We start from the raw sequence: 11,408 nt of genomic DNA on the forward strand, positions 1-11,408 counted from the left end.
ATTAATGGGTTATCATGGGAGTGGGCCTGGTGGCTTTATAAGGAGATGAAGGGAGGCCTGCGCTTAGCATGCTCAGCCCCTCCCCACGCGTGATGCCCGGCACCACCTCGGGACCCTACAGAGAATCTCCACCAGCAAGAAAGGGCCCCCAGGTGTGGCTCCTCCACCTTGGATTTCTCAGCCTCCAAAACTGTAAGAAATAAATTTCTTCTCTTTAAATTACCCAGTTTCAGGTATTCTGTTGTAAGCAACAGAAAACAGACTAAGACACAATGTGAAAGCTTGAAAGATCATGGAAGTAAACTGGATTGGGAGAAAAGATCAAATGTACAAATGAGCCTTCGAAAGATAAATGAAAGAAAAAGGAGAGCTTTGCACAGGACACCTCTCCTGTGTCACCAAAAGACATGAGGCTGGGGGACACATCCAGTGAGGCTTGGGAAAGGAGCTAGGGTAGCGGAAAGGTACCTTGCACTGAACTACTCATTATCAGACTGTAATGTGTAGTAACAGGGATCTGAGCGTTTCCTACAACGGCTTTGCAAATCAATCTAAATAACCGCAGAAGCATGTTTTGAATGACCTGGTTGCGTACTTTATGAGCAAGTGTATTACAGGACCTCTGGCCCAAGTTCACACTGGGATTTTTAACCCATCAACAGTGCCGCTACTCTATCTCAGAGACCTATGAGAAAAGAAAGGAGGAACACTTACAGAAATATTCCTCAGGAACAAAATTTCATGGTAGTGTGAAAAGAGAAAAATGAGAGAACTGAGTCAGTGGAAGCTTGCTAAAGTAATGAAACTAGCCAGAATCATATCTAAATTAGAGCAGCCATTGAATTTATAAATAAAATAATTTAGGTCAACACCATGGGTGCAGAGGAATTTTTTTTTTTTAAAGAAGGCCCATCAGTTATGCAAGTTAAAGAACCACTTGAGTGGAGAGGAGAATGTTTATTTAGCTGCCCATGGTTCGAATATGGCAGGATTGAGAGGATCATAAGCAAAAATGCTAGAGGTCATAAAATGTAAAGTGCAGGATTTTATCATCTCTATCTACACGGTGAAGAGACTGAAACTGATTTCAAAAAACATAGGAAATTGGGTAGAAGTGAAGAAGAACAGAAGTCCTGCTCCCCTTGAAAGATTTCAGAAAAATAAAACGTTTTCTTTAACAAATAAAGAGAGCTTTCCAAAGGAGTATGGCCAGAGGCTTTTAAGGATAAAATAGATATTGCTGCAGAAGTGTTTAAGAGACCGCACAGACAAATAAAACGGAGGTGAAGACACTGGAGCAGAAATAGCGAAATTGAAGGCCAGATGAAACAGCATGGGGAGGGTGAGAGCAGAAAAGGTCAGACAAGAACAAAAACACTCTCGCCAGAAACCTGAGGTCTGGGGAGAAGAGCGGGGACTGTCACAAGATTAAAATGGACAGAATAAGAAGGCCCGGAAGAGAGCCTTGAGATAATAGAGGGGTTTAGCCAAACCTATCAAGTGCAAGGCAAGATTGGGCGGCCAGCTCGGCTGTGGGCTGACGAAGAAACAAGCAATCTGACAGCGGACACCGTGGGTCAAGTGGCTCTAAGTGAGCGGGTTTTGAAGCCAGGAAGCGCCCCGGGTCCGGCGGGCGCGCTGCGTAGTTCCGCGGGCGTTTAGGAACTGAGAGAAGCGCTGTTCTTCGTGACAGACCCTTGAGGGGAAGGCGCAGTGTCCCGCACACTAAAACAAGGAGCTGGTGATATTTTAAAAAAACAACAGAAGGTAAATGCTGGGAACTAGAGGTCACTATCTTTATAACTTGTAGTAGGAGACTTTGCAGCAAAATTCTAGACAAAGTTTTAAAAAACGCTGTCTGGACTGGTGTGAGATGACAAAAATGTCAGGGGCTTAGACGGGATAATCAACAGTGGGTGTCGGTGGGAGAGGGGGATGGTGCCATGATCACATAAGCATTTGTTTAAAAAAAAAAAAAAGAAAGAAAGAAAGAGGCTGGGCGCGGTGGCTCACGCCTGTAATCCCAGCACTTTGGGAGGACGAGGCGGGGGATCACGAGGTCAAGAGATGGAGACCATCCTTGCCAACACGGTGAAACCCCGTCTTTACTAAAAATACAAAAACAATTAGCCGGACGTGGTGGTGCAAGCCTGCAGTCCCAGCTGCTCGGGAGGCTGAGGCAGGAGAATGAGTTGAAACCTGAAAACGGAGGTTGCTGTGAGCCGGGATCACGCCTCTGCACTCCAGCCTGGCGATAGAGCCGCCAGACTCCGTGGAAAGAAAGAGAGAGAGAGTGAGAGAGAGAGAGACAGAGAAGGGAGGGAGGGAAGGAAGGCCTGGTTTGAGATTCCACAGGTGGTAGCATTCTGGCAATTACTGAAGGTTTACATCAGCACTGGCAAAATAAAAGACAAGGTCATAAAAATAAAAAACCAGGGAAATCTGATAATATTGATGGTACGGATGGATGAAGAGGCTAGGCCCATGAGGATTTCTGCTTCAAGGTTTGGAGGGTGTAGAATAATGGCTATCATTTGCTGAGAATTTACTGTGTGTCAGAGGCTGTCCATTATATTTAATCTCTAATATTTACAACAACTCCTTTTACAAATGCTGAAGGATTATTCGGAGGAGTTAAGACACACAACACCCAGGCCCCTGGGCCTTTGTGCTTTCTTCTTTAACTGGAAATCTTTCCATTACTCTTTTTTGCCAAAATATTCATTGCAACACTATTCGTATGATTAAAAAGCCAACAAGTGGTCACATAATTCCACTGCTAGATATATAACCAGGAAATAAAACACATGTCCACACAAAAACTTGTACACAAATGTCATAGCAACTTTATTCATAATAGCCAAAAGTTAAAACTCAGATGGCCATCAACAGATGAACAGGTAAAGAAGATGTGGTATCTCTAAACCCTAGTGTATTACTGGACCATAAAAAGGAATGAAGTGCTGATTCATGCTACAACATGGATCAATCTTGAAAACATTGTGCTAAGTGAAAGAAGTCAGTCATGGCTGGGCGTGGTGGCTCACGCCTAGAATCCCAGCACTTTGGGAAGCCAGGAGTTCAAGACCAGCCTGGCCAATGTGGTAAAACCCCATCTCTACTAAAAATACAAAAATCAGCTGGACGTGGTGGCACATGCCTGTAGTCCCAGCTACTCAGGAAGCTGAGGCAGGAGAATCGCTTGAATCTGGGAGGCGGAGGTTGCAGTGAGCCAAGATGGTGCCATTACACTCTGGTGACAGAGCAAGACTGCATCTCAAAAAAAAAAAAAAAATTATTGGACAAGTAAATAAGGACATGTATAGAAATATAAGGATGTTCATCAGGATATTGTATACATATAGCAATAGCCAATTTAAAAAAATTTTAAAGAAAAATTCATATTTCTGTCCGCAAAGGATTAGCAATTATAGCCCAGCACACCCCTCTGCCAGTGTGGCTGCACTCAGGATAGGTATGTTCTGTGCATTAGCATCTGGGAGAGCAGGAGGGAGGGGTCAGAAGGAACAGGAGAGTAGGAGGAAGAACCCTTCACCAAACCAGGTCATGAGGCCCAGCCTGGGCTGACGCGTGTCACACTTGGAAAGGTCACTTCCTCACCACCATCCCAGTCTTCACAGGGATTGTAGAGCAGTGTGTATTAGTGACAGAACCATTCTTCAATGTCATTTACCCAACATATATCATCATCTAGCATTAATGTATTCATAGAACGTTTCTGAAATTTTTTTCATTTCAACACACAAATTTATATAAAAGGGATATTACGTATTAAAACAAGAATGATTCGACCTAATTCATACACGAGATTTTCCTGACAGCGATTCATGATACCTTTAATACCATCAAGACATCAAAACTACAGTCAGTAATAAGGCAAAGGGGGCTATGAACAACTCTTCGAACACGTTTTCTGTCGTTTCCATCTGAGTTTGATTCCATTTGATATTGTCGCTCCAATGTTTTCCTCTTGCGTTTTTCCTTCCGCTTTTGTTTGCAGAGTTCCCGTTCTTCTTCCCATTATTTCTGTTTTGTTAGTTTTTTCATTTGTCATTTAAATATTGGTTCAAACCCTTCCCCTGATCTTGGTTTCTGGCTCTCCTTTTGATCTTCATTTAAGCCTTGCTTTTTGTCAACACTAGAAGTTTCAATAAATGCCGGCAACATTTCAAATGACATTATTTGATGCCTCTGAAAAACGAGCTGAGGAGTTGATAGGGAAGTGAAAGCTCAGAAAGCAAGCCTTTCTGGGTTGGCCTGGTTACCGCTCCCGCTTCCTTCCACAGAAACTTCAATTCCTCTGAAATATTTTTGTTAACTAGTTTTGGGGGCCGGGTGAGGCGGCTCACACCTGTAATCCTAGCACTTTGAAAGGCCAACAGGGGTGAATTACCTAAGCTCAAGAGTTCAAAACCAGCCTGGGCAACATGGTGAAACCCTGTCTCTACTAAAATACACACAAAAAAAATTAGCTGGTGTGGCAATGTGCACCTGTAGTCCCAGCTATTTGGGAGGCTGAGGCAGGAGAATTGCTTGAACCCGGGAGGTAGAGGTTGCAGTGAGCCAAGATCGCATCACTGTACTCCACCCCGGGTGACAGAGTGACTCCATCTCCAAAAAGTAAAAAAAAAAAAAAAAAAAGTAAAAATAAATTGGTTTAGGGGCTGCAAAATACCATCTCAGTAGTCAAAGCAGCCACCTAAGACTCTGGGTCTTTGCCATAGCCATGGGGGGCAAGGCCAGCCCCCTTTCCTTCCTTAGACTTTCAATGCTTACCTCCACCTCCGTATTTCTCCTCCTTCTACAACAGGAGCAAGCTCAGCTGGGAGTGAGGAACAAAAGGCAGGACCAGCCCTGACCACTTTGACCATGGTTGCAGTTGGAAGTAAACAAGTGGATTTGACACAAGGTGCTACACACACATATATATGTATATATATTCCCAGGCTGGGAATATATATATGTGTAGTGGTACAATCTCAGCTCTCTGCAACCTCTGCCTTCTGGGTTCAAGCAATTCTCCTACCTCAGCCTCCCGAGTAACTGAGACTACAGGTGTGCACCACCACACCCAACTAATTTCTGTATTTTCAGTAGAGATGGGGTTTTACCATGTTGGCCAGGCTGGTCTCGAACTCCTGACCTCAAGCGATCCGCCCTCCTTGGCCTCCCAAAGTGCTTGGATTACAGGTGTAAGCCATCTGCACCCAGCCTATATTTTTTAAAATTACTTTTAAACAAGATGTAGTTGAGGAATTTTCTTCCAACTTCATGACTGAACTATAATGGGAGATTGTGCAACCTTTTCATTAAGACTTCAGGGAAGTTGCAGACTTCAATTTACTAAAAGGAAGATGAAAAAACCCTCTAGAGATAGGCGAATGGACGCCATTAAGAGTGTGTGATGAGCTCTACCGTGAACACCCAGTTCACTTCCTCACCTGTAACAGTAGATTGCCCAATGGCCATTTTGTATAATATAAAAGTTAAGATTGATCTTATGTTTAAGAAATATTTATTTCCACAAGAACACTCTCTTGTTCATACTTCATCACCATAAATTCATGAAGTTGGTAAGTGTACAGTGGTTACATTTGTAGAAAATACGTACTGAAACATTTAGGGGTAGAGGATCCAGAACCTCAGATGGTTCAGATACAGTGGGGGGGAGACAGAGAGAGAGAGAGAGAGAGCGGGAGAGCGAGAGAGAGAGAGAAAGTGCTCATGTGGGATAAAATGTTGATAACAGGAAAATCTGGTTAAAAGCATAGAAATCTTTCTTTCTTTCTTTTTTTTTTTTATTTGAGACAGGGTCTCATTCCCATTGCACAGGCTAGAACGCAGTGCAGCTCATTGCAGCCTTGATCTGCCAGGCTCAGGCAACCCTCCCACCTCAGCCTCTGGAGTGGCTGGGATCACAGATGTGCACCACCACATCAGGCAGATTTTTGTATTTTTCATAGCAATGGGATCTTGCTACGATGGCCAGGCTGGACTTGAACTCCTGGGCTCAAGTAATCCATCTGTCTAGGCTCTCAAAGCGCTGGGATTACAGCTGTGAGCCATTACACCCAGCAGGCATAGAGATCTTTGTGCTGTTTTATTTTTGTAATATTTTTTAAATGTTGAAATCATGTTTACTATTTGGGTGACAGAATGGACTATTTGGTCTTTCAACAGAAGCCCAAACTTCAGCATTACACAATATATCCATGTAACAAACCTGTACATACACCCCTGAATCTAAAATTTTTTGATTGATTAATTGATCAATCGATTTTGAGACAAAGGCTGGCCCTTTTGCCCAGGCTGGAGTGCAGTGGCATGAACACAGCTCACTGCAGCCTCAAACTCCTGGACACAAGTGATCCTCCCACCTCAGCCTCCCAAAGTGCTAGTATTACAGGCAAGAGCCATCACATCCAACCTAAATTTTGCAAAGGAAAAAAATTAAATAAAACTTGCCATCATTTCTAAATCAAGTGTTAAACATTAAAACAGACTCTCTAGGCCAAAAATTACTGATGCTTCTCAAATGGTAACAAGGCACACTGGGACTATTACTGGCCTACATCTGACATTTTGTAATAGTTATTTTAAATAGAAATTACACTTAGATGAGTGAAACTCTGAACATTATGAAAAGGTAGGTGCTGAGAACTGTCATTCCGTTTCATCCCCATCTACTCTGTTGCCTCTCATACACTACAGGTAACCATATTTATTCATTTCTGATTTCTCTTTCCAGTAATTATTTATGCAAATGCAAACAAATATGAAAATATATTATTCACCTCCCTCCTTTTTACACAAAATGAGGCATGCCGTACACACCATTCTGTGCTTTGGTTTGGTCACCTAGCAGTATCTCCTGTAGTCTCTTCAGCCTGACAATCCCTTTAGGATGTCATCCCCGCCTGTAGAAAGGTGAGCATAGGCCGAGTGCGGTGGCTCACACCTGTAATCCCAGCACTTTAGGAGGCTGTGGCGGGCGGATCACCTGAGGTCAGGAGTTTGAGACCAGCCTGACCAACATGGAGAAACTCCATCTCTACTAAAAATACAAAATTAGCCAGTCATGGTGGTGCACTCCTGTAATCCCAGCTACTTAGGAGGTTGAGGAAGAGAATCACTTGAACCTGGGTGGCGGAGGTTGCGGTGAGCCAAGATCACACCATTGTACATGCCAGCCTAGGCAAGAAGAATAAAACTCCACCTCAAAAAAAAAAGGGTAAACATAATTGCTGCTTCTATTTATTCAGACAGAGAGTGTGCCCAAGCCTGAAACCTGGCTCTGGATTAAATGAACTGTGCTTGGGATTTGCATTTCACAGCTGGCTAGAAAAGTCAACTCCTACAGTTGTCAAAGGTCAAGTTCAGAATGTCTAGACACATTCTTAAATATTCTGACTAGTTTTGAACTTCAAGGAAAAATGAAACTTCAAATATTTTTCTTGAAAGAACACAGAGAAGATGGGTTGGCCACAGAGTTTACTTACATTTTCATGATTCCTTTTTTAGATGCCTCACTCTGGGGATTTTCAGACAATCGTTGTTTTGTATTCCTGCCCTTTGCTATACATGGCTGCAGCCGGGAACTGTCAGAGGAGATAAAGTTTGTAAAAGAAGAGTTTCTAAATTTTTGAAATATTATGACTAAGTGAAAGAGGTTGCTTTTTTTCTATCTGCAATGCCATTCAGCTTAGTTTAACAGACATTTACTGGGCCTTGTGCAAACCACTGAGCTTTAATAGATGAATGAGACATTGCTCCTGGCCTCAGATGAACACAAATAATGTCTCTTTAATGTGGAAATTGCTTCGGTACACTAGCAGGCACAGGCTGCTACAGGAGGACAAAGGAAGAATTCTGAGCCCTGCATCATTAGAGAAAATGAGCTAAGTCGAAAAGACCAGTAAAAGCTAAGCAGAAAAATAAGAGCAGGAGCCGCAGAAGGAGAGGTCATGAAGTTTCATGAACACATGAAGGTAACTACTGTACGTGGAAAAGTAACAAAGCGTTTGAGCACCCTTAGAGTCCACAGCAGGAGACATGGCTGCGAAGGGGAGAGCCCTGTATGGCCTGCCAGGGAGCTTGGACTTGACTCTAAGCAGTGGTTGAAGGAAGGACCTTGGTCAGGTTTCCTTTTAGAAGGCTGATCTCGGCTTTGATATGGAGCATGCATGTGGGAAGGGATAAATCTATAGGCAAAGAGTCATAGAGGCCAAAAGGAGGAGGCGTATTTGAAAAAGGTTTGGGCAGTAGGCCCTGCAGGGCTTGATAGTTGCTGGGCTGTGCATGGGAGGAGTCCAGGAAGATCCTTGGTCCTGACTCGTGTGACTCAGGGTATGCTGGTGCCATTAAATGAATCAGGGAAACACAACAGGAGGAGGGAGAGGATGATGGCTCCTGTTTGAGTCCTGTTGAATTTGAGGGTAGCAGGTAGATGCAGCTATGCATCTGATGATCACAGAATGATCAGATGTTCTGGTATGAGAAATATATATTAAAGCATTATATTAGTTTCCTGAGGCTGCTGTAACAAATTGCCACACATTTAGTGACTTAACATAAATGTATTCTCTTACAATTCTGAGGGTGAGAAGTCTAAAATTAGTCTCACGGAGCTGAAGTCAAGGTATCAGCAGGGCTGGTTCCTTCTGGAGGGTCTCGGGGAGAATCCTTTTCCTTGCCTTTGTCAGCTTCGAGAGCCCGCCCGCATTTCTCAGTCTGGCCCTTAATCCATCTTCAAAGCCAAGACTGCAGCGTCTTGCTTCTGTTGTCACGTGGCTTTCTTCTGTAGTCATGCCTCCCTCTGCCTCCCTTCTATCAGGATGTGCGTGATCACACTGTGTTCACACGGATAGCCCAGGATAATATTCCCATCTCAAGATCACAACTGCGCATTTTGCTGGATAAGATATTATTCACAGGTTCCAGAGATTAGGACCTGAATATCTTTAGAGGCCATTATTCAACCCACTGTGCGCTGATAACATAAAGTTGGTGAGAGTAGATACAATCGATGAGGAGAATGTGTTTGGAGAGAAAAACATTAGATCAAGACCAGAACACAGGAAACACCAAAGCTAAAGGGCAAGCACTGGGCTAGGCATGGTGGCTCATGCCTGTAACCTCAGCACTTTGGGAGGCCGAGGTAGGTGGATCATTTGAGCCCAGGAGTTTGATACCAGCCTGGGCAATACAGTGATATCCTGTCTCTACAAAGAAAATAAACAAAATTAGACAGGCATGGTGGCATGTGCCTGTAGTTCCAGCTACTTGAAAGGCTGAGGTGGGAGAATCACTTGAACCCAAGTGGTTGAGGCTGCAGTGAGCCAAGATTGTGCCATTACCCTCCAGTCAGGGCAACAGAACAAGACCCTGTCTCAAAAAATGGTAATAATTGGCTGGACGCAGTGGCTCATGCCTGTAATCCCAGCACTTTGGGAGGCCAAGGTGGGCGGATCATTTGAGGTCAGGAGTTCAAGACCAACCTGGCCAACATTGTGAAACCCCATCTCTACTAAAAATACAGAAACTTAGCTGGATGTGGTGCCACATGCTTGTAATCCAGTTTCTTAGGAGGCTGAGGCAGGAGAATCGCTTGGACCTGGGAGGCAGAGGTTGCAGTGAGCAGAGATCGTGCCATTGCATTCCAGCCTAGGTGACAAGAGTGAAACTCCATCTCAAATAATAATAATAATATTTGTTTTTTTAAGGAGTGAGCATTGGAAGAAGGAACCCAAAGGAGATGGAGAAGGAAAGCTGACTATGGGGAGTACCAGGAAAGAGCTGGTGTCATGGAGGGAAAGAATGGAGAGTCACAGGGAGAAAGGGGTGGTCAGCAGCTGCAGGTGACATTGAGTAAACCACCTAGAGGTCCCTGGGCGTCTTTTCCGTGGTTGTGTCAGTGAAGTGCAAGGGGTAGAAATCAGATGGCCACAAATAGTAGTCATGGCAATGAGGACAGATGGACCACCTTTTCAGCAAGCTGGCTAAGAAGAAAAGAGGTATGATGGCAACTAGAAAGAAATGTAGACTCAACAAGGGAAGCGATGTTGTGTTATTCTGCTTTGTTTCTAAGAAGACGTGAATTTGGAGCATGCTTGTAGGCTGTAAAGAAAGAGTCCATGGATTGAGAGAGGCTAAAGATGCTGAGGCAAGAGAATCGCTTGAACCCAAGAAGCAGAGGTTGCAGTGAGCTGAGATTCTGCCATTTGCATTCCAGCCTGGGAGACAGAGCAAGACTCTATTTCAAAAAAAAAGAAAGAAAAAAAAAAAGATTTATACAAGAAAGACTCACTGAGAGAACAAGGTTCCTGATGGGTAGGAATTCAAAAGCACAGATCAGTAGCATTTCAAATATGCCTATCCTTTGATGCAGTTTCTCAGAATTTATCTTCCAAGAAAAAAATATTTTAAAAACTTATAAAAATGTTCACATAAGATGGAAAAATTATACAAAATTGTTCAAAGGCAAAGAGATATATGTACAGAAGTATTCAATGCAGTAGCACTAGTAATAGGGAAAATTTGAAACAATTCACATGTCTATCAGGAAAGATTAGTTAAGCTATGGATTACAGAATCGCTTTACAGTATTGCAGTGGAAAGTTCTCCCTCATAGTATATGATTTCCAGACATAATAAAAGGGAGCTGTTACAGATTGATAGCAAAAATATACAGCCTCTAGAGACTCCACAAATAAGTCTGGAAAAAAAATATTCTAGTCTACCAAATATATAAAAACTCCTTCAAAATATATATATATATATATGTTGAATGAATTTTTATATATTTGGGATGCTTGGAGACAGAGTCTCGCTCCATCCCCCAGGCTGGAGTCCAGTGGTGCAAAATCAGCTCACTGTAACCTCCGCCTCCTAGGTTCAAGCGATTCTCCTGCCTCAGCATCCCAAGTAGCTGGGATTACAAGCACCTGCCACCACACCCAGGTAATTTTTTGTATTTTTAGTAGAGACAGGGTTTTGCCATGTTGGCCAGGATGGTCTCAAAAGGCTGCACATTGTATAATTCCATTCATATGGCCCTCAAGAAAAAGTGCAACTATAGAAACAGAAAACAGATCAATGGTTGCCAGGGCTGGGAGTTAGGGAGCGGGTGATTATAAACGGACATAAAGAAAGTTTCTTGTTGTTATGGAAATGTTCCGTAACTCAATTGTGTTTTTGGTTGCACAACTATATGTATTTTTACCAGTTCATAAAACCATACATGACAAATAGTGGGTTTTATTGTATGTGAATTGCACATCAATTAACTGGACTTTTTAAAAAGTTTATAGAGACCAGGCATGGTGGCTCATGCCTGTAATCACAGCACGTTGGGAAGCTGAGGGGGGCAGACCATGAGGTCAGGAGTT

The sequence above is a fragment of the Sapajus apella genome, unplaced genomic scaffold (assembly GCF_009761245.1).
Source record: "Sapajus apella isolate SASKATOON/1434 unplaced genomic scaffold, GSC_monkey_1.0 scaffold18, whole genome shotgun sequence".
Taxonomy (NCBI): Eukaryota; Metazoa; Chordata; class Mammalia; order Primates; family Cebidae; genus Sapajus; species Sapajus apella.